Source organism: Dermacentor variabilis, chromosome 10 (genome assembly GCF_050947875.1).
Source record: "Dermacentor variabilis isolate Ectoservices chromosome 10, ASM5094787v1, whole genome shotgun sequence".
Taxonomy (NCBI): Eukaryota; Metazoa; Arthropoda; class Arachnida; order Ixodida; family Ixodidae; genus Dermacentor; species Dermacentor variabilis.
The window spans coordinates 100,254,884-100,282,772 of NC_134577.1; the positions used below are offsets into that span (position 1 = coordinate 100,254,884).

Below are 27,889 nucleotides of genomic sequence, written 5' to 3' on the forward strand. Positions count from 1 at the left end.
GGACGCTTCGGCCTCTGTGGCCCCAACCCAGGGTCCGGCCTGCTTCCAGCATTGACCCCCCGCTACCCCAAGGGTGCCTTGGATATCCTGCGCCGCCTGCTTTATTATAACCTCAGGTGCTCTCCCTAGGCCTCTTTTTGCCGGTTTCATGTGCGCTCCTGGAGCAGTGCTTGTAAAAAAATCAATTCTATGGTCGCGACGAAAAAAGCGACCCGCGACTTATACAACAGCAGTCGGAACGTTGCCGCTTCAGACAGAGTGATCACCAATTGGGGCGTCCGTGCCCACTGTCTTACCGCGTGGGCAGCCAGCGGCAGAGCGCAAAAAAACTCGACGGCACTCTGCCATCCCGGCATGTCTAGGGAACAAACGCGTACAACACGTGCTAAGAAACCTCCTCCGTAGTGCCTAGGCAGAGTCACGTATTCAAGGAGCCAAATCCCCCAGATGTACATTTTCACGACCGGTCTTATTCGCGCCTGTGCACAAGAAGCTGGCAATTTCTCAAATGAACGTCTCGTAGCTCTTTGTTCGCAGGGTCTATTCAGAGAGGTAGTGGCGCCATCTATTGCCTAGTTTCGGTATCTTCCTGGTTATGTGACGCACAACGACTTTGAATGGACGACATATTGGGCCTTTAAAGTGCTGCGCACCTAATATAAGAAGGATTATGAAAATAAAAGTAATGACAACGTTCCGCAAGTGAGATGCGTACCCACATCTTCCGCGTTACATGCGCAGTGATTCACCATTGGACGTTACGATCAAAGAATAGTCGAATGCCCATGCGCTCAAGACAGCGCACACGTGTCAGCAACCTACTACAACTTCTACTAGACAACTACAACAGGATACTATACTACAACACTACTACAACAGAATACTACTACAACACTACTGCAACAAGATAGGATTATCGCTACAAAATAAGATAATCGTGGGTGTGCGGGAAGATATTGAGGCACATTTGCAGTGTGCATTAATCATGGGCACTTCGCACAGAATGTGACCTTCATAGAAGTGACAGTGTGCGCGTGTTAAACATTGTCATTTAGAATGACTTCCTCGCGAGTTGACATTCTGGTAGGAGCCTCAGCACACTTTAGAATTTTTTCCCTCGTAGTTAAACTTAAGATAAATTTCGTAGTCGAGGCTTTAAAGGCTAGAGCAGCCTACGTCTTGACATGCATGGAAATGTGGAAAGAAAAAGGGCTACAGAACTTGGCCTGTAGCAACGAAAGTCTTCGACCGACTGAGTAAAAATTAACTGGCAGAACGTTTTCGCAATGGAGGGGAAGCTCGAGAAAGGAACGTCACTTTCGTTCTTTATGCTGGATCAGGGCACATTTTCGGAAAAGGTCAAGAGGACATATGGCCAGCTTGTTATAGTGGTAGCAGCCCGGACTAATAGACAATTTAAGTCAGGCAACTGTGCTCTTCTTAGTGGGACCGCTTTGATTCCTGAAAAAGTTGTGATCGTGAAAATGAAGTACTTTCAATCAATCTATGCTGTCGTCTTCGTGATTCTATACCATGGATTTGTAGCTCGCCCTAACGCAAATTCAAATACCGCACCGAATATACAACAACGTAACCAACTAGAGGATGGTACCGATCCGACAACAGAGGTAAGATCACTGCCTAATTCTCGGTACATCTGTGGAGCCTGTTGCCAACTTAACTTACACAATCTGTCGCTTGTGCCACGCGTTCATATTGTTTCGTAAAGGGTTTCAGAACCGCCTCTCGGGCTTGGCAAAATCGCATATTCCGCGGATAGTGTACGTTGCTATGAAGATTTCAAACTAGTAAGGCATTCGTGCGCGGCGCGTGGAGCTCGCAAACAGAGCGCGAAATTACCTTTTCCCAATAGGTTCTCTTTGAACAGAAGCTTGCTCCTCATTGCTTTCTGGACGCTTCATTTTGTAATGTAGCAGACTCCCATGCGCGGCTGCTATTGGCCAACAGAAGTGAATCCTGGGGTTCTGCATGCCAAAATTACAATTTGATTTAAAAGCAAATATTACGGCGCTAAGCAGACGAGGACGAAGTGAGACACTAAAGACACATACACATACAGATTACGTCCTCGTCTGCTTAGCACCGTAACCTTTGTTTTTTAAGTCGTGAACCAACTAGCTCAACAAATTCCTAAATCCCAATTTGAATATGAGGCAGGACATAGTGGGGCACTCGGGATTAATTTTGACCGCAAGGAGACCTTTAACGTGCCTCCAATACACGTCATACGGGTGTTTCTTCGTTTCGCTCTCATCGAAATGTGGCCGCCGCGGCCAGCTATTGACCAATAGCTTACATCAATGAAGAAAGGCGTTTGAATCAGCGTACTTCTTCCTAGTATTATTGTGCATATTGTCACGTAGTGGTGATGGTGAACAATGCAGCAAAACTGTGATTAATGAAAATAGCGTTTTTAGGGCGAACTTCTGCCCTCAAAAGCAGGCTGCACTCAAAGAACAACGATAGCGGCGAACACGGCGATCCTCGGAAATCCGATCAGCGGATCAAGCGCGCCGGTTTTTATGCATGACTCATCGAATGTTGAACCTTGACTAATCTGATGAAAACAGGTTACACCAAGGTTCGGTGACAACAGACAGCGGGTAGGACCATCGATAACTTTAGAGAAATTTCCGATACGTAGAAGCGCGTCCTGCGTTGTGCGATAGCATTTGTTATGCGGTGAAACACGGTCACCCGATATAGAAAAACAAGTACACGTGTCAATATTTATTGAGAATGTTTGATAAATGCGCTAAGGCAAGCGGCAATCTGCTTTCGAATTTGGAAAGCAGATTGTCATTTTTTCGAAAGCATTTGCAGCCATAATTTGAAAAAACAAACTGGTTTCATGACTTTCTGATTCGCCCTCATATATGCACGCTCTGAACTAACCCACGATGTGGCACGCAATGCAGCCGCAGCAGCCGTAGAACTGTCGATGGAGGAGGCAAAGAAAGTTTCGGTTTAAAAGCAAGAAAAGTGGATGTTTGTTTGAATAGATCAAGGTCCAATCAATGGAGGGAAAGCAACTGATAGTGTTGTTTAGTGTGTTCCTGGCCAGGCTGATCATAGTTGTATCAGTTAGACAGCCAATCGAAGATGACATCATGGCCAGTCTCAGTGGAAGATTTTAATCAAATGACAGTTTCTGAAAACGTGCTGTTGGACGCACACTTTAATGCGCGCAATGTACGAAAAACCAGAAAAAAATACGCAATTTATTAGCCCTGTAAAGGCGTTTATTAGGCACCAGTGGTCAGCGCAGCACACGGACTCTCAGCACGAGCGGCATGCCCTGAGTAAAGGGATAAAGAAAGCGCTTGAAGCAGTATACATCGCTGGAGAGGATGGCACACTATAGCGTTTCTCTTCTTCGCTACAGTTACCCCCGCGAATGAAAAGGGAGCCTTCCGGCGACCTAACAACTCCTCGCTATCAGAGGATCATAGTGGGGCTTGAGGCAATCGACGTTGACAATGTCTCGTCCACAACGACGCATGTCCGAACATAATTCAATAGGTTCGATCGCGTAGTTAACGGGGGATGCGCGCTCGAGGATACGGTATGTTCCTTGATACTTGGGCAGTACTATTGAAGAGAGCCAAGGTGCAGCGGAAGCAACAGAAAGCCACACAAGTGCTCCAGAAAGGAAGGTGGGTGCAGGGGTGGCGTCACCGCGAGTGCTCTTCTGGCGCTCTTGGTCATTGGAGCTAAACGCTCGTGCGTGATCGCGGCACTCTTCAGCATGTGTTGCCGTTGCAGAAATGGGTGTACGTTCAGATGCATCCGGCCGGTATGGTAGAATTGTATCGATGGCGTACGATGGGTGCGCTCCGTACAGTAAGAAAAAGGGTGAAAAGCCGTTAGTGCTCTGAGTAGCGGTGTTTGATGCATAGGTTAGGAAGGGCAGAATGACGTCCCTATTTGTGTGGTCGGAGGCGACGTGCATTGCAAGCATGTTGCCGATCGTATGGTTGAAGAGTTTTGTAAGGCCATTGGTTTGAGGATGGTACGCCGTAGTTGTGCGATGAACAACATGGTACTCTTTAAGAATTGCTTCGACTACTTCGAATAGCAAGACATGTTTGCGATCAATGAGCAATTCCTGAGGTGGTCCCTGACGTAGGATGAATCGATGAAACAGAAAGCAGGTAACACCGCGTGCTGTAGCTGCCGAAAGGGCCGCAGTTTCAGCGTATCGCGTGATGTGGTCAACCGCCACAATGGCCCAGTGGTTTCTAGCCGATGTCAGGAAAAGAAGCCCACACAAATCCATGCCGGCGCACCAAAACCGACGGCTAGGGCAAGGTAAAGGTTGCAGACGGGCTGGCGAGAGGAGGGGTGGAGATTTCCGGCGCTTATAATTGGCGGAAGAGCAAACTATGTTCTGAATATAGCTGTACATCCCATGCCAGTAGTAGTGCTGTCGAAGACGCTGACAAGTTTAGAAAACTCCCGAGTGTGCGGACTGTTCATGGTCATGGAAAGTTGCGCATATGTCGGAACGGTGGCTGCGAGGTACTACTAATAGCCACTGGCGCCCGTCGGAGTTATATTTGTATCGGTGAAGCAAGTTTGACGTAAGGGTGAGCTTCACGACGCAGCGTGCGGGTGGTTAGCCGTGTTGCTAAACCACTGGAAGAAAGTCTATAAGAGAGGCAATTCAATGGTCCTTGCGCTGCTCAGACGCGATGGTGGTGATGTCGAGCTAAGAAATGGTAAAGTGGGATAGTGAGCAGCAGGCATTGTCGTCAGGCAAGGTAGAGCGCGAGAGGGCGTCCGCGTCAGAATGCTGGTGTCTGCTGCAGTAGAGCATTTGAATATCGTATTTTTGCAGGCGAATTGCCCATCGGGCAAGACGGCCTGAGGGATCTTTCAAGGACGACAGCCAGCATAGTGCATGGTGGTCTGTCATTACATCAAATGGACGGTTACACAAATAAGGCCTCAACTTGCCGAGAGCACAGATGACGGCCAGGCACTCTTTTTCTGCCACAGTCTAATTGTTGTCAGCTTTCGTAAGTATATGACTTGCATAAGCTACGACATATTCAGGAAACCCCTGTTTGCGCTAGGCAAGAACAGCGCCAAGGCCAACATCGCTGGCATCTGTGTGCACATCGCCAGGGCCTGTCAAGTCGCAATGGCGCATAATTGAAGGCAGCGTTAGCAAACAACGGAGTTTTGTGAAAGTCTCGTCGCACTCGCACGACAACGATGAGTGGTGCCCGTTGCTTCTAAGTAGCTTCGCCAGGGGCGATATGATAGCGGCGAAATTGTGAATGAAGCGTCTGAAGTAGGAAAACAGACCGATGAAACTGCGCAATTCTTTCACGGACGTTGACTTGGGGAATCCGGTCGGCGCGAAGCTTGGCTCGATTGAGGAACATTCCATTATTGGACAAGACTTAGCCAAGAATTGTCAGCTGCCGAGCAGCAAATCGGCACTTCTTGAGGTTTAGTTGTAGCCCTGAATTTGTTAAACACGTTGAACAGACTGCAGCCGTTGAATGTGCGTGGAACGTCCGGAACAAAAATAAAGTCGTCAACATAGCACAAGCACGTGTGCCACTTTAAGCTGCGCAGAACTATGTTCATCATGCACTCGAACGCTGCGGGCGCATTGCAAAGTCCAAAAGACATTACGTTAAATTCTCATAAGCTGTCGGGTATGACAAAATTTATCTTCGGCTGATCGGCGGCTGCCATGAGTACTTGCCAATACCCTGAGCGCAAATCTGGAGATGAAAAGAATTCTGCACCTTGTAGACTGTCAATCGCATCGTCTATGTGCAGGTCAGGACTGACGTCTTTGGGAGTGATATTGTTGAGGCGGTGGTAGTCTACACAAAACCATACAGAACCATATTTCTTCCTAACTAGGACGACAGGGGATGCCCATGGACTTTCGGGAGGCGGTATCACCTCGCGGCAAAGCATATCGTTGACTAATTCATTGATTACACAACGATCTGCAGGTGATACACGATACGGACGTTGCCGCAATGGAGGTGTTGAACCGATATCGAGGCGACGTGTAACAGTTGGCGTATGGCCCAGGGAAGATTGCCATACATTGAAAGAAGAATACAATTCTTGTAGAAGGCCCAGAAGTTGAGACCGCTGGACCGGTGTAAGGGGATCAGCAATAGAAGAAGCGAACGCATCACTGGGCGATAGGTACCACGCTGAAGCAGCCGAGAGCACACTGGAACTAGCACAGTAATTGCCATCGGGCACGTCCATAACTTGCGCGCCTTCGATCGCTTCTACTTTGCCAAGGCGTAGACCTCGTAGCAGCAACACAGGGTATGGAAATAGGTTGCAAACGAAAATGGTGCTGTAGCCCTGTTTGATGTTCACTGTGCGGTGGGACAGGCCAGGTAGGGGCGTCGTGACTTTCCGAAGTGAGCGGCAAAGCTTGGCGTTCATAACACACACGGCGGCTCCTGTGCCCCCGAGTGCAGATGCGCGAACACCGTCAACAAACACTTCGATTGCTTCCGAAGGATTGTGGTGAGGACTTTCACATTTCAACGTTGTCGCAGCCTTTGCCTCTTGGTTTACGACTATCAGTATTCCTCGTCCCGAGTTACGGGGCGAGGTCACATCGGCAACAGTTAGCGTTGGTGTGGAGAAGGTTAACGGCGGGTAGCTTCCGTAGGGTGCAATGTCGGCGACATAGCCGGTGGGGGCCCGTAATATGGATGGTTGGACTGGCTTCTCAAGGGTGGTGCCGCATTAGGCGGCTGCACACAATTACAAGAACGTGCGACGGGATCGGCGTAGCCGCATTGCAAAGCACATTGGGCGGTTTCCGGAGTACGCCACCGGCTCACCCGGGCACGTCTCATCCATTTCATGGTGGCGCGTTGTACGGGGCGGCTGCCAACATGACTGCACGGTGGGCGGCCGTCGAGGCTTAGGCATGAAGGTGGCAGAACGGAGAGGGATACTTAAAGAGAGTGGCTGGGTCTTCACGGCGACTGTGTGGTGCGACCACCCGGACCTGTCGGGGTGGCGCAACGACGTCAGCGTAGCTTAGTGATGCAGCCGCAAGAAGATGTTGGCTATGTTCTGGCAGATCTCAGCAATTTCCTGGTTGATCCCGCGACGGAGCGGAGGCATAAAATTCGATGCAGGTGCTTGGAGATGTGGCGGCTGAGCGAAGAATACCAAGGAGAGCTGGCGTACAAATTCCTCCCGCACGAACGCTTTCATTTGAGGAAGCAGCGCTCACTGGTTGGGGATGGTGACCAAACCAGCAATGAGGTCGTCGCGCGAGAAAGGGCGGCGTGTCCTCGGGTGCTGCTTGCGTAGCTCCTCGTAGCTGTGGCGTAGAGGGATGTCTGTCACTGACTGGGGATTCTTGGCAAGTAGCATGTCGAAAGCATCATCCTCTATCCCTTTTAAGACATTTCTGATTTTGTCGGGCTCGCAGATTGTCGCATTGACTTTCTTACAGAAGTACAGTTGATCATAAATGTAACGGGTAAACGATTCGCCCGGCTAATGTGCACGTTCTCGCAAACGCGATTCCGCTCGCAGTTTGCGCACAGCAGTGCAACCAAACACAGCCACTAATAATGTCTTGAACGAGGACCGTGTCGGCAAGTTAGTGTCATGGTTGTTGTATCAGAGCACGGAGGAAGGAAACTCACGAGAGGCCCTGACGTCACTCTTTGTGAAGCTAAAGTGAAGCCTGAAGTTTGCGTTGCTCATGACGTTGTTGCGCCTATCGGGCCAGCTCTTCTCTCTTGGTTACATTTTTCGCGAAACCATGCCGCGCTGCGCGTAGCCGTGGTGCTCGGAAGCGCGCGCTCCGCAGTAATACTAAGCAATCGTTAGCACGTTAGCATGATTCCGCCAAAGAGGGCAATATTTCCCGCGGATATATCGCGGTAATCATATATCATATATATCATATAATCATATATCAACGGATATATACCGCGGTAATCCGTTGCCATTGCCGTGGTGCGGTACATTGCGTACAGCGTTGCATGCGCGTTCATTTCACGAAATTTAGCTCCTCGTGTCCCACCTGGCCACAGCAAAATCCGGGAGAGCACGGTCTTGCTAACGCAGCGCAACAAAACACAGACACACAGACACAACAAACACAAACACAGACACACATACACGCGAACCTGCCCGCACAGCGCCTTTTCCGCGGTACGAAACCTACGGAGCAACATGTGTGAGCGCACAGAACCAAAATAGAGCCGCCATTGTTGCCCCAAAGGCATGGCCGCCACGGCAAAGAAATAAAAAAACAGTAAAAAGAGGAGAACCTACTACGTAATTTCCTCCACACTTTTCTCCTAGCGCGCGGAGGGGGTAGGGCCTCTCCTCAGTTTCTTTCCTCCATGTATCAGAGACTGGCGACACCCCCGAGATAGAAGAGAACGTTGCTGACTTTAGCGCGATTGTCCCATTTGTTGTGGGCGCTTAACTTTCATATGACAGGGTCCCTGGGGCGAGGCACACCAGAGCAAGCCTGTCATGGTTGGTCATGGCCAGTCGTGGTTGAGCTTCGGTTAGGGGTCAAAGTTCCAGGGTTGGTGCTGCAGGCCGAACCAGACCCCACCAATTCTAAAGGTGTTTATAAGGCACCAGCAGTTGGTCCGACCGTCCGCGCAGGACACGAACTCTCAGCACGAGCGGCATCCCTCGAGAGCAGCGCTGGAGAGGTTGAACTAGAAAGCGCTGGAGAGGATGGCCCACTATAGTGTTCCTCTTTTTTGCTACAGCCTATTTGAGAAGACGTTCTCCTTTATTGGCATGTCAGAGGCATGGTTCTCGCAAATGAAGTAGAAATTTAGAATAAATCTGGTCAGAAGCTAGAAGTGGGCAATCTGTAGTCAACCTGGTATCGCCAACACTGGTGCTGCATTCTACATAGACGGCAGCAATACATACAGACGACAATGTGACGCTTAAGATAAAAAAAGCTAACTGTTAATCAGTATGTATTGCAATCGATAAAAGTCACTTGCAGCTGTCACAGAACGTTACTGTGGGAGTTATATACAGGTCGCCGTCTGCATCTTATCACAGCTTTTGCGAAAACCCTGACTCTATTTTAATATTTTAATGCGTTCTTGAGTTCTATTTCTCGCGCCATAGTAGCGGGGGATGCTACTACTCGTATGTCTGATGTCGATTGTTCATGTTGTTATGACGACGTCTGCTGTTTTGCTTGTCATGTTTACTCACTGCTTGTAGAAAAACCAACGCGTGTAATGGAACACATCAGTAAACTTATAGACCATGTTTTCTCTAGCAATTCTGTTTGCAAAACGAGCATGTTGTAGATATTGCGATGCATTAGTGATCTTTACCCTGTATTTCCGGTAATGTCAAACTGCCTTAAATTAAACAAGTGTCTGCCCGGATATAATTAACCGCAGACGTATTTGTAAATGTACGCTCATTTATTCGGTAATGCGCATATGCATTGAACTGTTCTAACAATAATTCCAACATATTTGTAGGCATGTTTACTGAGTCGATGACCACCATCCCCACTACTCATTGTGTACGAAATAAGCATAAATTATCGAGATATCCTTAGGTAACGGGTGCGCTCTTGCGTCCATTTACGACAAAATATAACGAATGCCGTAAAATTGAAAATACAACCTTGTAACGTTTCCTTAGAGGACAGATACTCTCATCATCATATCATCGTCGTCATCACCATCATAAGCATCCCAAATGTCACTGCAGGTAGAAGGCCTCTCCCTGCGACCTCCAATTAGCCTTGTCCCTCGCCAACTGATTCCCATTGGCACCTCCGAATTTGCTAATTTGATCGCCCCACCTAGTCTTCTACCGCCCACGACGGCGCTTCCATTCTCTTAGCACTCATTCGGCAACCATAAATGTGTACCTGTCATATAACCTACGCATTACATGACCTGCCCAGCTCCATTTTTTAAATCTTATCGTCACTCCGAATATCGGCTATACCCGTTTGTTGTGTGATCCAAACTGCTCTCTTTCTATCTCTTAACTTTATGCCTACCATTATACGTTCCATCGCTCTTTGCGGGGTTCTTAACTTGTTCTCAAGCTTCTTTGTCAATCTCGATGTTTCTGCCCCATATGTGATATAGGTAGGTACTCGCAAACATTTAATGGGACACTTCATGCAGCAAAGGAACTTTATTTTAGCAATGACGTTTATTAGACAGGCAAGGATTTGAAAATAAATATGGAGTTTCCCCAAGCAATATCTCAGCGATACGTGCACGAACATCCCGCACCAAAAACAATCTACAATGAGGTGTGCGCCCTATGCCTAAAAGTATCTGTAATGTTATTTTTCGCCGCAGGTTAACTCAACTGCTAAAGATGTTGACTCAACGTGCATTGCCCAGACAAATGCTTGTTTTTACCTTTACCCTGCAGGCAAGCTTCATCTACCTACAGTTATGTCGAATTTGCGAAGGATAGCCTCCGGAAACGACAATAGTTCGGCACATGTCGTTAAGGCCTCCGCGTCACCACTTCTCGCGTATATTGTATATTCTATATTCAGTACATGTGTATTTCTAGAATTGATGAAATTGGCAAGGTGTTGACACTTCACGAGTCAAAGAAGGACAAGCAAAAGACAGAAATATACAGGCCAATTTGACTTCTACCATCCATCCCTGCCCCCCTCCCCTCCGGCACAACACCTAAAAAAATTATTCACTTTTACCGAAAGGATGAATAATCGACTACAATGAAAAATTATTAGAAGCTGTAGGAAGTAAGAACATAGATTTTATCGCCCATATTGTCACGTAGTAGTGACGTTAAAGAAGACAGTAGTAATACTGTGAAAAACAAATCCAGCTTTTATTGGGCGAACCTGTGCCCACAAAACAGGCTACACTTAAAGCACAACGAAAGTGGCGAACACTGTCGGCGATTGTCGAAAACCAGGGGTGCGATCTTGTACGCGTTCCAAAATAGAACGGAGGCGGTCCGTTCTTTACGTCACGAAATAGGCGGCATGTTCCGTTCCGTTCGTCCGATAGCAGGCGACACGGAATGATTGACAGCAGATATCACGTCACAATTGACGTCATGGCGTTCGGCACAGTTCAAATTGACGAAACGTATATGGCTCGGTGGAACGAACCGCCTCCGTTCTCTTTTGGAACGCGTACAAGATGGCACCCATGATCAGCAGGTCAAGTGCGACGGCTTTTATAGATCAGTCGTCGAACGTTTCGGAGTAATCGCTGGGACCGGCACGCCTTCCACAAAGTTCTACGCCATGCGCATTGCGCATACAGGCAATCAGATTACACAAGGTTCGGCGACAACAGACAGTGGATGGAAGCATCGATAAGATTCTAGGAACTTCCGATACATTTGGACGCGGCCTGCGCTGAGCGATAACATTTAGTGGACGGTAGAAGCGCTCACCCGTAAAAGATAAACGAGTTCGCGTGTCAATTCCCCCTCTCAAAAGGCATCGTCTCGATGCTGCAAATATAACAGGAGAGTAAAACAGAAAAGAACGCTTGTTCAACAAAGTAACAACGAAGCAACAAAGTCCAAGGCGACACAGTTAAAAAAAAAAGGAATCAAAAGTTCAGCTATGCGACGTCCCCAAAGTTCATTAGCGCTGGTGAAACGGCTTAAGACGCACAAAATGAACTCCTGGCGTGAGCGGCGCCGCTGTGAATGCGAAATGCCATCTGGCACGCCCTCATAGTAAAGTTCGCCAACACGTCGGGGGACTTTGTAGGGTCCGAAATAGCGTCGCAATAGTTTCTAACCGAGTCCTCGTCGACGTACTCGGGTCCGAACCCAAACACGGTCGCCAGGCTGGTACTGGACGTAGCGTCGTCGTAGTTTGTAGTGTAGGCGGTAGGTACGCTGCTGGTTCTTGATCCGTATGCGGGCGAGCTATCGGGCTTCATCGGCGCGCTGGAGATAGGTAGCGACGTCAAGGTTCTCTTCATCGGTCATGTGCGGCAACATGGCGTCGAGTGTCGTTGTCGTGTTCCTGCCGTAAACCAGCTTGAACGGCGTGATCTGTGTTGTTTCTTGCACCACCGTGATGCAAGCGAAGGTTACGTTCGGCGGGACGGCACCCCACGTCTTGTGCTCGACGTCGACGTATATTGCTAGCATGTCGGCGAGGGTCTTGTTCAGGCGTTCCCTGAGACCATTCGTCTGCGGGTGGTAGGCAGTTGTCCTCCTGTGGCTTGTCTGGCTGTATTGCAGAATGGCTTGGGTGAGCTCTGCTGTAAAAGCAGTTACTCTGTCGGTGATGAGGACTTCTGGAGCACCATGTCGCAGCAGGATGTTCTCGATGAAAAATTTCGTCACTTCGGCTGCGCTGCCTTTCGGCAGAGCTTTAGTTTCAGCGTAGCGGGTGAGGTAGTCCGTCGCCACGGCGATCCACTTATTTCCGGAAGTTGATGTCAGAAACGGTCCCTGCAAGTCCACCCCGAACTGCTGAAAAGGTCGGTAAGGAAGCTTGATCGGCTGTAGTAATCCCGCTAGCCTTGTCGGTGGTGTCTTGCGTCACTGACAGTCTCGACGTGTCCTGAAGTAACGGACGACATCGGCGGTTAGGCGCGGCCAATAATACCTTTCTTGTATCCTCGATAGCGTCCGGGAGAAACCGAGGTGTCCAGCGGTCGGATCGTCATGGAGGGCATGCAGTACTTCTGGACGCAGCACCGACGGAACAACAAGAAGGTAGTTGGCGCGGACTGGTGAGATGTTCTTCTTCACGAGTAGGTTGTTTTGAACATGAACGAAAACAATCCGCGCTTAAATGCCCTAGGAACAACGTCGGTGTGCCCTTCCAAATAATCGACGAGGCCTTTCAGCTCCGGTTCTGCTCGTTGCTGTTCAGCGAGGTCTTCCGCGCTTATTATTCCAAGGAAGTCGTCGTCATCCTCGTCATCTTGCGGCGGCCGGTCAATGGGGGCGCGTGACAGCCCATCGGCTTCTGAGTGTTTTAGTCCGGATTTGTAGGTTACAGTGACGTCGTATTCTTGTAGTCTGAGGCTCCACCGCGCCAGTCGTCCTGAAGGGTCCTTTAAGTTAGCTAGCCAACCTAAGGCGTGATGGTCGCTGACCACTTTGAATGGCCTCCCATATAGGTAAGCGCGGTATTTTGCTGTAGCCCAAATGATGGCGAGGCATTCCTTTTCAGTCGTAGAATAATTGCCTTCCGCTTTTGGCAATGACCGGCTAGCATAAAACATCACCCGTCGAAGTCCGTCTTTCCTCTGTACTAGGACGGCACCGAGGCCTAGGCTACTGGCGTCAGTGTGGATTTCGGTATCAGCGCCCTCGTCGATGTGTGCAAGTACCAGCGGCTACTGCATGCGTCGTTTGATTTCTTGAAATGCATCGGCCTGCGGCGTATCACACTTCAACTCGACATCACATCTGGTTAGATGTGTTAGCGGCTCCGCGATGTGTGAAAAGTCCTTGACAGAGCGCTTGTAGTAGGCACACATGCCAAGGAATCTATACACTGCCCTCTTGTCTATGGGCTTCGGGAACTTTGCAATGGCAGCTGTCTTCTGCGGGTCGGGGCAGACTCCAGATTTGCTACTGACGTCGCCTAGAAACAGAAGGTCGTCGTAAGCGAAGCGGCACTTTTCGGCTTCAGAGTAAGCCCGGATGACCTGATGGCCTCTAGTACTGTTACAAGCCGCCTAAGGTGATCGTCGAAATTTCCGGCGAAGACGACGACGTCACTATGCCGCTCCTCCACCAGATGTCACGTGGCAGTGACGTTAAAAAACACAGTAGCAATACTGTGAAAGACAAGCCTAGCTTTTAATGGGTGAACCTGTGCCCACAAAACAGGCTACACTTAAAGCACAACGAGAACGGCGAACACAGTCCGCGATCATCGTAAATCTGATCAGCGGGTCAAGCGCGTCGTCTTTTATAGATCAGTCGTCGAATGTTCCAGAGTAATCGCTGGGACCCGCAAGCCTTCCACAAAGTTATAGGCCATTCGCGTCTTGGATGCATGCAATCAGGTTACACAAGGTTTGGCGACAACCGACAGCGGATAGAAGCATCGATAACGTCCTAGAAACTTTCGATACATTTAGACGCGTCCTGCGCTGAGCGATAACATTTCGTGGACGCTAAAAGCGCTCACCCGAAAAAGATAAACGAGTTCACATGTCAATATTAACTTGTAAACATTTGTTTATCGACTAGATTACCAAGGATGGTGTCACGCAAGTGCAGGAAAACATGAACACATCTCACTCGATGACCGCAGGCACTCTCTCTCTCAAAACGCTTGCGTGAGGAAGAGCGGCAGCAGCATCGAGCGAATTGCGCTCCGTGCGGCCTCTCGCTTCAGCGTGAACAAAGTGACCAGAACACAGCGCACGCGAAGCCACCATCCTTCAGAGCTTCTACATTCTGTATCCACCAGAGATGGCCTTCAAGATAGGACTCGCACGCCAGCGCTCATCCGTGCCACACGAAGCCGCCGCCAGAGTACAGCCGCCCCTTCACCCTCTGCTGCTTTCTGCTCAATGGAGGACGGCCAATTTCTTTGCCACCTTCCTCCTTGGCGCACACTAGATTGAACCACTATGCTTATCGGCTCACACTTGCACACTTTCACTCGTAAGAACAGCATGCAGTGCGCGGCCGCCATGTTACCCCTATTGATATGGAACATCACGACGACGGCGACGCCAACAATGACGGTGAAGTTGCGCCTGTAGTGTACATGAAAGCGCTATCATAAAATATATTCACAAGGCCCCTAATCACTATTTGCACAAACAGAGTATTCCTTCTCGTAACCACTTCTGTTTTAGAAAAGACCTTTCAACACAAACTGCCATCTGAACATTTGCACATTTAGTGTAGTGGCTGCATTGCTGCGGCACTGGATCTGTACTCCAACGCCGGTGTAAGCAGCACACCTTTTCACTATCTGGAGTGTCCAGATTCGAACAGCAAGATTAGTTTTTTTGTTTCTTGTCTTGTGAGTTCAATACGTGTGACGATTGCCAAGTGTAATGCTAAAATTTCGAAAACAGATGCGCTCGTCATTAGGTAGCTCTTAAGTCAACTGAAGCCCGTTGCGCACCCTGTTGAACATACTCGAGACCTTTTGCTTTATATTGTCGGGCATTCGTGTTGCACCTAACAAAAAAAAAATTAGGCACATACCTATTGATTTAGGCCACAGTTACCTGCTTTCGCATTACTTCAGTTTTTTTTTGTTTACTGGGACCAAGTACAGGTCATAGAACAGGGGGCAGTCATAATCCTATCCAGCTACCGCTGTCTAGTAGATAAGTTGTGCCGTAGAAACCGACCTGCAAGAATTGGTAGTATATGCATACGAAGTGGAGGCACTTTTGGGACGTAGTACCCGAGGTGTTCTCAAATTTGAGCACACCATGTAAGTCCATAGCTTCCTCGGCTGCTTCGATGGCTGTTTGCTTTGCAATGCTGTGCAACCTGTCTGTGAAATGCGCACAGTTGATACTTTTGCTTGATGTGTTGCTGTTGTGTACCCTTGCTCTAGTGGGTTGTTTTGTTGTTTCCGTGCAAAAATGATACTATCTTTAATAGAATGGACCGCTGTCGAGCCATCCTCATTTCTGCATTTAAAAGAGAAGTGAAAGTGTGGTTTGCTCCTGAGAGTTATCAGCAATGTATTTTTAATCACGTCCTCGTATAACTCACTAATATATATATATATATATATATATATATATATATATATATATATATATTGGCTAAAGTTTACTGGAACATCCGGTATATCGGTATATAAAAATTCTAACGGTACACGTAGGGCTCACGTTCAGGGCAGAGCACCTGAATTAGGCAGGGTTTATGTATTGTACTTGTCGTTTATGTACAACAAGTGATAATATTTACAACTGCGAGTCATTCCCTTTATCAGTAACGCACGGTATTTTAAAACCACAGCAACTGCGTGCGGGAACGTAAATATTATTTACTTCAAATATCTAGTTTAGCTAGCACTGTCCGTGCTCGTAAAGATTTAAATGAAAGTGAAAAATGTCAGTTTAATTATTAAGCCTACCTAAAATAGAAGCCAATACCGCGCTTGCCAACCAAAATTCTATAATATTGACAGAACTTTCGTACAGAGTTCTGGTCGCGGCAGCCGCTGCTCCACACAGCGCTTTGCTTCCGTCCTTGGAATAACTGTTGTGACAATAGCCCCTTTCACCGACCACCATCACGTCTTTCTATAGGAGTGACCAGGAGGAACGCTCCTACCACTGAGTGGCCCGCTGCCATGGGCCTACCACGACTCTTCCTACGCATTTCACGATGACAGCTTGCCCGAAAAGGAAGGTTTGGCCAGCTTTATGCTATACTAAAGCTTAACGGCATCATGTCGCAGCCGTTCAAAGGAAGGAAGGAAGGAAGGAAGGGAAAAGTGGAGAATGAAAGGCAGGGAGGTTAACCAGTTTAGCTTAACCGGTTTGCTATCCTACACATGGGAGCGGGATGGGGGGATGAAGGATGGGGAAGGGAGAGAGAGAGAGAAAGCACATAGCAAAGCACGTCCGTTAGAGTAGGTATCCTTCTCTTCGCCCTACCGGTCCAACTGCGTAGCCTCTCTTCCTAGCCGTTCAACAGTCCTCGGTTTAATGATGACCGTCGTCGGCTTTGCTGTAGCGCTGCCGAGATTGCAACGAGCCGTTTCCTAAGCTCGGCCACAAGATACCGGCTCTGCCTTTAACTTCTCTTGCGTCTACCGCCTCAAGCACAGCGCAAACCATGTCCATTCTTTCGCGCGTTTGCCACCTTCAGACTAGCCTTCTTCTCTCGACTAGCGTTAATTATTCATCGGACCGAGGGGTGTTCTACCTCAAATCTTTAAGACCCGTACTTTCCACGAGCGCTCTTCATTGCGAGAAACTGTACATCCTATTTTTGTCGAGGGTTTTGATCTTTCACAGTTGCCCACAGCCTCCGGGCGTTTCTGGTCACTTTTTACTGCCCGCGACACATGTCATGCCAAATACTGATCGCCGGCTCCCGCGCTGCACGCTTCCGGGGTCATATAAAACGCCTTGTTGCTTGCCGCTCCTTTGCCGATCCACTCTCCTCCGATTGGTCCACCCGCTCCCGTGAGCCAATCTCCGAGTCAGCACCCCAGCCCTGCTCCTCGCAAGCTGGCTCTGCCGCTGGCGTTATTTCCAAGCATACATTATCCAGAAACATGCAACATTCTTTCATCAGGCTCTTACATTATGCCCTCGGCAATCATAGAATCCTCGATGTCGTCCGTACAGGTGTTTGCGCCTGAGGAATACTTCACCATCTTCTACCAGGATTCTGCCTCCGTCGACCTACGAGGACTGATGCTGACCGCAATCTTTCAAGCAATAGCTATGATGCAGGTGGCTTCCAAGCCAATGTACGAAGCTGACCGACTAGAGCGTGCTCCGGCCACAAATCCCTCTGCGCCTGACGTGCCGTTCGGTTACTTTCCATGCACTTTATGGCGACCTTCATCGGATTGCCTGAGCGGGCGGAAAAGGTCACGAGGGCACCCCCAGCCTGGTGTTTCTGATGACCTGATATGTATCCATATAGGCTCCCTTTGATGTTCTGAAATATAGGTGGAAGTTTGCGCGCGTCCTGCGTACGTACTTTTCTTCGTGCTTCCTTTTTGCGCTTTTCTGTTATGTGTTACAGAATGCATCAACAAGCCCAGACGAGAGTTTCACTACAACATATTTGTTTTTGAAGGCGAGCAATCATACTCGGACGACCTCATATGCGAGCAGGATTTTACCATTCGTAGTTGTAAAACCTTGTTTCGTTACAGCTACTGATGTTAAAATAACATACCCGTACCCCATGTGCCATCGTTCACCGGCCGCTCATATCATGCACATAACAGCCCTGTTAAAATTTTGACGGATCAATTAAAGTTTTAACTCGTTTTCTTTTTGCTCTTGATGCCACGCGCAGGCACCTCGCCATGTAGGAGAGCTGTGTGAATGGACCGACGAGTGCGAACATCATCTTTGCTGCTTGTACTTCGATAATGGTTCTCGGTCTTGCCAGGAGCGACCCAAGAAAGACGGCGAGCAATGCTCCACGCAAATGCTCCTTACTCCTTTTGGTGACGAAGGTGCATACCAGAAAGCTTGTCCTTGTGGAGCCGGTATTAGACGCCTTTCGCCATTATATTTCATTATATTTTGCAGTAGCAAATCAATATGATCTCGTGGGAACTGTCTTGCCGCTTGCGTTTGTACTTTAATCATTGCTCCGCGCCTGATAAGCACGGTGATATCAAACATTTACTTTAAGAACTCTATCTCATATAAAGAAGAGCCAGCTCAAGGTGAAGCTCGCTGAAGAATGTGGCAGTTTCGTATTGGGATTTGTCAGTCTTCGTTGTAAGCATAGGCAAGTGCAATGCATCTCACCATATTTGGAGTATTCGCAGAATCAGCGTAGAATTATTGCACTGATATTTCTTTAATCTCTTTGTTTATTAGATATAGTTCTTTATTTCTGCACAATGATTGTGTACTTTGTACGTCTTTCGATGTACGCTGGTAGTTTTGTAATTTATTTTGTTTGATTCCAAAATCAATTACATCAAGAGGAACCTGTATAATGTCATGTATGATCGCTGTGCTGAGTTCGTCGCAGTTTGGTGTCTCTCTGACAGGCCATATTAAATACGCGCATGCAAGTATCACCTTCTCTACGGCTTAAATTTGAAGGCATTTGTTCTTGCGACTTTTTAGAATGCAATTAAAGCGATACGATTTATTTGTAACACAGACGCGCAATAGATAAAAATAAAACACAGCAGGTCCAACGAGATGGAATCTATGTACAGCGAAGCTTTCTGTGAGTGTCTAAAGAGTCGAAACAGGAGTACACCCACTCTTACACCCACGCACTACGCACGAACGCACAAATACACGAGCACGAAAGCGCACAGATACCCATACACACGGGCACGCGCGCGCACATACGCACAAATTATACCGAGCCTTTGGTTAGGCGGACTTGCCGACTAGCATCGAGTGCGACGGACGCCTTGAACGCATAATGGTTTCACTAGGAACATGCGCATACGTACGTACCTGGGATCTTACGTGTCAAAACCACGATTTCAGTATGAGGCACACCATAGTGAGGGACTCCGGAATAATTTTGACCACCAGGGGACCTTTAACGTGGCCCCAATGCATGGAACACGGGCGTTTTTGTATTTCGCCCGCATCGAAAGCGGGCCACTACGGCTGGGATTCAATTCCACGAATTCGTACTTAGCAGCGCAACATCACAACTACTAAGCCACCACGGTGGGTACATACCTACGTACCGCGATTCAAAATCATTCTATCCGGAAGAAACGTTCAGTTCCTTATTACCCTGCAAGATCGGATGCGCGAAGGCGTTTCGGTGGCGTAGTAGTCGCGCAAAAAACCCAGTTGCTCGGTCCCCCCAATCGAGTTCCTCAGGACACTCTAATAAAGTCCTTGTGACTGCCCCAGAGCAGGGCAACTGCGGGAAAGGGCGGTTTGGTGAGTTGACAGCTGCACCGACACCAGAGCTTGAGTCAGTAGCAAGAATACCAGCTGCATAGGCGCGTGCTCATGCTACGGGCGCAACCAATCACAGCCGTTTCGCTTTCACCAGGGAGGGAAAGAGCATGAAAAGGTTTTGCACCCGCTGCGCCGCCTTCGTTACCTTTCAGTTCAAACTGCGTATGTTCCAGCAGCTTCATGTTTCTTGAACTGCACTATGTGATTTCCTCTTTCGAAACGATCAAGATTCATCACAACAGGACTCGACTCTCATCTGTAGTACTCTTATATTTTCAGCGTTATGTGGTGCGTTGTTGTGGACATTCGTCCTTTCTTTTTGTCTTCATTTGTTCAATTTCAAGCAGGTTGCGAAAAGAACCATTTCGGAAAATAACTGCGAGCCTGCTTGCCTTTCTCTCAGTGTGCTTTATCTATGTTACCTTTATTATGTAAAAAAACAAGAAAGCTACCCTGCTAAATATTGACTGACGTTATTTACGAAAAACTAATTAAACTAGAGTAGAATATAAGGAAGATTGACTATGTTTTGTACCAGCTAGTGATGATATAACGACCGCATCCTAGTACTGAGAGCCTCCGAACTTACGAATTTTCCCTATATTGTTCAAGAGTAGGAAAACATTTGGATTGTCGATTATATTTCATGAGCGAGTAAAGAAAATTTGGATGCTGGGTGCTCTGCATCCCACACTTTTAGTGCAGGTACCACATTGTATAGTTCAGAAAGTGCGGAAAGCCGCAAAACTGTTCCTAAGCATTCTCGGGTCTTGCGCGCCAAAATTAGAATCTGATGGCGCGCGTCGTAGGGGCAGACTCCATAATTATTTCCACAACCTGGGGCTTTCTTACCGGGCACCCAATACATGGAGCATGAGCGTTTCGCGTTTCACTACCACAAAAATGCGGCTTCTGCCGCCGTGATCGAAGCCGGGACTTCAAGCTTAGCAGCGAAATGTCATAGCTGAGGGCTACAATGTACTTATATAGATTTAATCAATACAGATTTGAGCATAAACAGGTAACGGGAGGAAGTCGTGAGCTGCACACACGCAATATTACACATGTAGAAAAGCAGCAACTCATTCCGAATGCGTGTAAGCTATGCGCAGACGTATTTACAACCTTTCATTCTTTATTTGGAAAATCATTTCCGTTGATAAAGATATCTTGAATGCCACATAATGATGTACAGGACTGAAAACATTCCATAAGACACGAATGTGTCAGGATAAAACACCAGCTCTTGTGTTTCTTCTTACGCTGGCTCATGTGTTTCGCGCTCCTTTCAAGTATGAGACCTAAACAAACTCTTTAAGAAAATACCATGGCATCTTTTCTTTAATTTTGTAACCTGTTATTTTCAGCATAGGTTTTTAATTTACTTGGCAATATTTAGGCGAGGATTCATTTACATGCATTTGAGCTGCAGCTCTGACAGTGGACCGTGTTCCTCCATGAGCACGAATTTAAGTTTTCAAGTAAAACGCGGTATGGGATTCTAGTGTGACATAGGCAAAACTTATATACACGTGCGCTCCTTCTTTGAAATGCCCGTGCTTCTCTACTGTGCGGTTTCTTTTCATATTCTAGGCCATATGCCTGCTATTCTGCGCCGGAATAGTTTACAAAATTACAAACTATGGCCTAGATATGTCGCCTAGGGAGATGGCAGGGAAATTATGCCAACGTAAGGATTTATTCGGCTGCCACGCAGGTTTTTTTAAGCATTCGGTTGGCAACACTGCTGGAGTCACGAGCCGATGATGGCCCTACGTCGAATATTAAAACGCCCGATCTCAACTAATCGGACGCAAGGCAATGTCATTTAGTCAGTGCAAAGCAAATTGAATGTTTGCGCCGAGGTCTTACTAACAGGTGATCGGTAATGCCTGAGAGGCCTATCAATGCTCTGAGAAATTATCTGTTCAGATAATGGCTATACCGATGAATAGACGTTACACATAGACGCTCCCTACATAAGCCAAGTTAAATCTCATTTCGGGGTCATGGAGTACATCGCTGGCAAAGAAAGCGAAAAGAATCGGTTTACCTTTGATGCGTTATTAACGGGTCCGAGGGGAATGTGGCTAGTGTGGCAGCCAACAGCTTGAAGAAATCACCGCAGTGAGGGGCAGCGACAAGCGACTAGGGAAGTCTATTCGACAGCGATGAGAACTCGGCGCACCAGAAAAAGTGTAATAAAAATAGGAGGAAAAAAACCGTTTAAAAGCAAACATATTGCGCTTTGTAGATGCGCTATTGAAAAGAAGATACGGCGCACAGAATATCTTACGGAGTAATAAAAAGTTATGCTGCAGCTGTCTTCTGTCTTTATTTTTTGTAGAAGCAGTTGTATGTGGGGCCTCAGAGCATTGCTGGGCTCGTACTTGCATAGAGTGAACCAACTTATGCGCTGCTGCACTTGGGTGACAATGATGATTACAAAGGCGAAGTATCGGGTGGGTGCGAGTAGCTGGAAAGGGTGTTCTCGTTTAGACACGTTTTTCTGAACTTGCACAACAAGAAGTAGGCAAGGTTTCTCGATAGTAAAACCTGTTTATTATTGTAGTGCCTATCATGAACTACTATATACGCATGGTTGCTTCAGTGTATCGACGCTGTAGAACGATTTCAGAGCAAGGTCGGCTATTAGAAAAAATAATTATATTAATGTTTTTTCTGAAGTGATCCAGTGTACTGCTTATTGTCGTAGTATGTACAATTTTTTTATCTGCCACGCGCTTTCCTTTAGGTTTTTATTGCAACGTATCCAACGAAGAGAACGCCGAACGACGTGACAATGCACAGTCTGAAGTGAATGGCGATGCTGTAAAACTTGGGAAGTGTAGACATAATGTCACTTCGTCCAAGCCAATGCCAGAACACTGCTGAACCACCTGAATTATTTTCTAGGTCCGTTTGCTGAAGTCCTGCTCTTCAGCATGCGTTTGGAAGAAAAAAGAATATATTGAATAAAAATTCATTACAATAGCTGTTTATGGCGTAAGGAGTCTCTTTGTATGACGCCTATTGAGTAGTTTTTTTTTAAACCTCATTTATGCGTATTCGTCTTATTTTAATCTTACTGGGTGGTTTGCCCATCACTTCATTTTGAAGCATGCACAGGCTGCTTTAGCAGTTCCGCTTTTACATTCATTACTGTAGTAAAGTGAACACCTCCAACAGTACCAAAAACTTTGCGCACCTTACGTGATGTCGGCTTCCGAGATTGGTTTAGACGAAGCTTTCACTGGTGCTTGCGATTAACTCAGAGATTGTTTTTTAGCTTTTTTGTGGATCGTAACTATGACGGCACTTCGAGCTCGACGTGGCAGAACATTTGTTTATTCTTCGAGACGCTGCGACTGGCGCTATTTTCACGCTTAGGGGCCAAGTAACTTTTATTTTTTAATAGTGCTCATAGGCATGGAATATTCTTACTGTCTGATAAACAGATTACCGCCACGTGTTTTGCAATTCACTGCCAAACAGCAGCTCAGAAGAATCTTCGCACGTACCAGTCTTTCACGGTGCGACAATAATAAAGCTGCATAACCAGCGCAATTTTTTGTAAAAAAGCGAGAGTGATTACAATTATTGTTGTGCTATGTGCTTGAGGTTAACACATTCATTGTATGATCATCCACTATACTTCCATCTGTCCCCCTTCAAGTGTAGAGTAACATGTCTGAACAAACTATTTGACGCTGACCTCTTTGTTTCTGTAAGTTTATGAATGAATGGATGGATGGATGGAAGAATGAATGAATGGTTGGAGGAATGAATGCTCTTATCAGTGTAAGTCATTTAGGCAATAGATTTGAAGCAGAAAGGCAAGAGAACAGTGCTTGAAGACATCTGAAGCTTAGTAAAGAGGTACAAAAAAGCACTGGCACTATTTATGGTATGTACATGGCGGCAAATTATTATGAAAATTAAAAGTGCAACTTTACGCGGGCAATACGACGATCTGATAATGGGGCATCTGGTAGTGGGGGGCTCCGAAATAGTCTTGACTATTTGGCATTGTGCAACACACATCTAAACCGAAGTACAGGAGTGTTTTTGCTTTTTCCCACCATCAAAATGCGGCCATCAGGGCCAGGATTGAACCCGCCTTCTCGTGCGCCATTGCCATTAAGCAACCGCGGCAGGTAAAAAAAAAAGTTAAGACAGAACCCGTCTCGCGATAACTGTCGACACTAATGCGTTTATAATCGAACCTACATAACAACATAACGTATTGCCGCCGTCAAAGCGAGTTATGTATCAGGCGCGTAATGTAGCGGGATTCTTATTTTATTTCGCGCTTCTCGAAGAATATTCCGCGCCACCTAGGGCTGTCGCCGTGAAGCCTGCGTATGGCCTCTGAAATGCATGGTGTGCCGGTGCGTGCGAACGCTGAGAGAAGCGCCGTGCGGCCGCCGGGCTCCTCTGTTGCGCTTCGTTCTTGATGCGATGTGCCATGTAGTCACACTGCTTACGAGAAGCGTGGCGCGTCGGTGCCGATGAACACTCATAATTGTCCCCTTGATTGCCGCACAATCACTGGCACATACTCAGTGACTGAAGTTGGCGAGCTGTTCATCGCCGAGTAGCACATACGCCATGCATTTGTGGCACAGCCTCCTAAAGTTTCGAGTTCCTGTCCTCGAGGAACCATTGCTACGTGTGTTCAATTCCATTGAACATCAGAAAAATTTAAGGGATCGTTTTCGTCATTGTAGAGCGGCACGCGCCTAGGGGCACGTGCCAAGTACGCAAGCTTGCAGCAAGGAGGTTCATCGAAGACAAACACAGACTAAGGGACGCATGCTAAGTGCTCCAAGTCGGCGTCAAAGATTTTCCTCGGAAAGCAGCACTTACCCAGTCCCGCACCTAACGAGTTTATGTTAGCGTAACACTGCGTCGTATAAGAGCGGCGCAGATGTACGTGTTGGGAGCTCGCTTTGGCGGATGCAAGGAAAGCTCGTTTTGACAGTTTGAGAACGAGGAGTTGACTGGCTTTATGCAGAGGCAGAAGCAGATTTGCCGAGTGGTTGTGGCGTCGCCCCAGTCGACAGTCGCCCCAGCCGAGCAGGCGACAATGACCCCCACGGGGAGACACGATGAGGTAAACAGGCTTTCCGCAGAGTGGGGACAACGTAGAGACGCACGATCGCTACAAGGGCGGCAGCACTGCATCTACTGCCGGGGTGAACGCGTCTACCATAAGGCGAGTTGGCGTGTCGGGCTACGGATGAATCAGCAACACTGCAGTCGCCAAACGCGTTTTGGCTTCCGGGAAGAAGTGTTCGCGCTGCGAGCGCCAGTGGAAGGTTGGCGATTTCTCGGTGATGCGACGCAGCAGGTCGGTAAGCCACTGAAGATAGAGAGAGAAACATTTATTGCCTTGAGCGATTTACGTGCAATGGTCGGAGCCCCTTTAGTCCAAGGCCCTGCTGGCCTCGGCCGCCCGCTTGACCTGTCTTATGAAGGACTGTTGTCCAGCCAGGTCTGGGCCGGTTAGCTGTGCCTCCCATTGCTCCCTTGTATGGTGTGTTTTATCAAATGGGTGGGATTCACAGTTCCAAATAGTCTGTTGTAGTGTTTGTATGCCACCGCACCAGGGGCAGTCGGGCCTGTAGCGAGTGGGGGACATGGTATTTTGTAATTTAAGATCGGGGAACACCCCGGTCTAAATTTTGCGCCAGCTGGTGGCATCCTCTCCACTGAGTTGTGGGTGAGGGGGAGGGTATTTTTTTCTGGTTGCATGCTGATGAGCGAGGATCTCCCGGGCATTCGTTGGATTGGGGTCATTACAGTGGCTACCTGGGGCCGTCCCAGTCGAGTCGGCCTGGTTAATAATACAGGCCTTGAGGGGAACGAACTGGCCGATTCGCTAGCGACTGAAGAACTTGAGCACAGGATGGTATGACGCGCCTGTGAAAATTTGTGAGCCCCAGAAACTCGTGCCGTTTTTGGTAGCAGGGGCGAGAGGGCAAGTCCTCGATTGCCGACACCCGTTATACCTGTGGCTTGATGCCTTGGGGTAAAATGCGATGGTCGATAACATCTAGTGCTCCAACTCCGAAAATCCGTTTCTTGGGCTATAGGACCACGCCGTGTACACACAGTCACTCAAATAGAAGGCAAAGGTGTTCTTTGTACTCTTCGTCTGTGCGACATGCCACGAGAATGTTGTCAAAGTAGAGGAAAATGAACGGCAGTCCACGCGTAACCTCGTACATGAACCTTTCAAAATTTCACGCCGTATTCTTCACAACGTAGGTCATGCGGACAAACTAAAGTAGGGCAAATGGAGTTGTGCTTGCTGTCTTCGGAATGTCGCAGGATGTCACCGGAATCGGGTGTATGCACTCATCACAGCGATCTTGCTCAATGTGTTGGTCTCTGCGAGACGGGCGCCGAAGTCATGTATGCGGGGAAGGGGATGTTGAATTCGCGACGAGAAAAGTGCAAACTCAGCATACTGTAGTAATGGGCGACTTCAATGCAAAAGGGTGGGGGAAGCAGGCTGGTGAACAAGCAAATGGCAACGATGGCACCCATTCTAGGAATGCTAGGGGAGAGATGCTGGTAAAATTCGCAGAAAAGAATAAACTTCGAGGAATGAACAACTGTTTCAGGAACCGTAGCAACAGAAAGTGGAACTACCTGGAAAAGCCCCCTAATGGTGAAACAAGGAATGAAGTTGATTTCATACTTTCTGCCGACCCCATCATAGTACAATATGTAGAAGTGATAGGTAGGGTAAATTCAGAGATCATAGGATAGTGAGGGCTAGGATTCACCTCAATTTGATGAGAGAAAGAGTAAAATTGATCGAGAAGAAACAGATAAACCTAGAGGCAGTAAGGGTAAAAGCAAACAAATTCAGGCTTGTACTTGCAAACAAACATGCAGCCTTAGAAAAGAGAGATGAAGATGACATAGAGGTAATGAACCGTAACTAGGCTGGCTTCTGAGGCAGCATTTAAAGGGGGAGGCATGGCACCAAGGCAACAAATAGGCAAGCTCTCCTAAGCAACAAACGTCCTAATAAAGAAAGGACAAAGAATGAAAGTGGCCAACTGAAGATATAAAATAGAATGCACGGAGCTGACAAAACAGATCAACATGGCGAAAATAAGTGATATTCCAAACTAGAACGTGAGAAGGACTGAAGAAGCCGTAAGAAGTGGGCGCAGCCTGAAATCACTGAGAAGAAAATTTGGCATAGGACAAAGCGAGATGTATGCACTGAAAGATAAGCGGAATAATATAATCACCAATTTCGAAGGTATAGTAAATGTAGCTGAAGAATTCTATACTGACCTGCGCAGTACCCGGAGGAGTCAGTATACCTCCATTACAAACAGTAATGAACAGGATACAGAAGCTCCTCCCATAACTAGCAATGTCGTCAGAAAGGCCGTGAAAGACATTAAACGACGAAGAGCGGCAGAAGAAGATGAAGTAACAGTCAATTTAATCAAAGATGGAGGCGACATTATGCTTGGAAAACTGGCGGATCCTTATACGAAGTGTCTATCAACTGCAAAGGTCCCAGAAAACTGGACGACTGCAACATTATGCTAATCCACAAAAAGTAAGACGGTAAAGAATTGAAACAATATAGGCCCATTAGCTTACGCCCTGTATTATAAAAATGTTCACCAAGATAATCTCCAATAGAATAAGGGCAACATTGGACTTTAGTCAACCAAGGGAGCAGGCCGGTTTCAGAAAGGGACACTCTACAATGAATCACATAAATGTCATTTTCAGTTCATCGAGAAATCCACAGAGTACAATAAGCCTCTCTATATGGTTTTCATAGATTGCTAAAATGCATTTGATTATGTGGAGATACCAGCAGTCATCGAGGCATTACGTAATCAAGTAGTACAGACGGCTTACGTAAATACCTTGGAAAATATCTACAGAGATTCCACAGCTACCTTAATGCACACAACAAAAGTAGGAGGATACCTATAATGAAATGGATCAGACAGGGAGACACAATTTATCGAATGCTGTTCACTGCGTGTTTGGAGGAAGTATTTAAGCTATTAAACTGTGAAAGCTTAGGAGTAAGGATCGACGGCGAATATCTCCGCCACCTTCGGTTTGGCGATGACAATTATTCTATTCAGATAGACTGCAGACGAGTTAGAACAAATGATTTAGGACCTTAACGGAGACAGTGTAAGAGTGGGATCGAAACTTGATATGCAGAAGACAATGAGAATGATGAATAGATTGACAAGGGAACAAGAGTTCAGGATCGCCAGTCA

At 47.4% G+C, this 27,889-nt stretch overlaps 1 long non-coding RNA gene across 1 annotated transcript; it reads left to right on the forward strand.

Moving 5' to 3' along the window:
* Positions 1-1,362: 1,362 nt before the first annotated feature.
* On the forward strand, positions 1,363-22,607 carry LOC142559672 (uncharacterized). The gene is made up of 3 exons (XR_012823193.1): positions 1,363-1,628; positions 18,007-18,202; positions 22,363-22,607. It is a non-coding gene; the product is annotated as an uncharacterized LOC142559672 (long non-coding RNA).
* Positions 22,608-27,889: the final 5,282 nt, after the last annotated feature.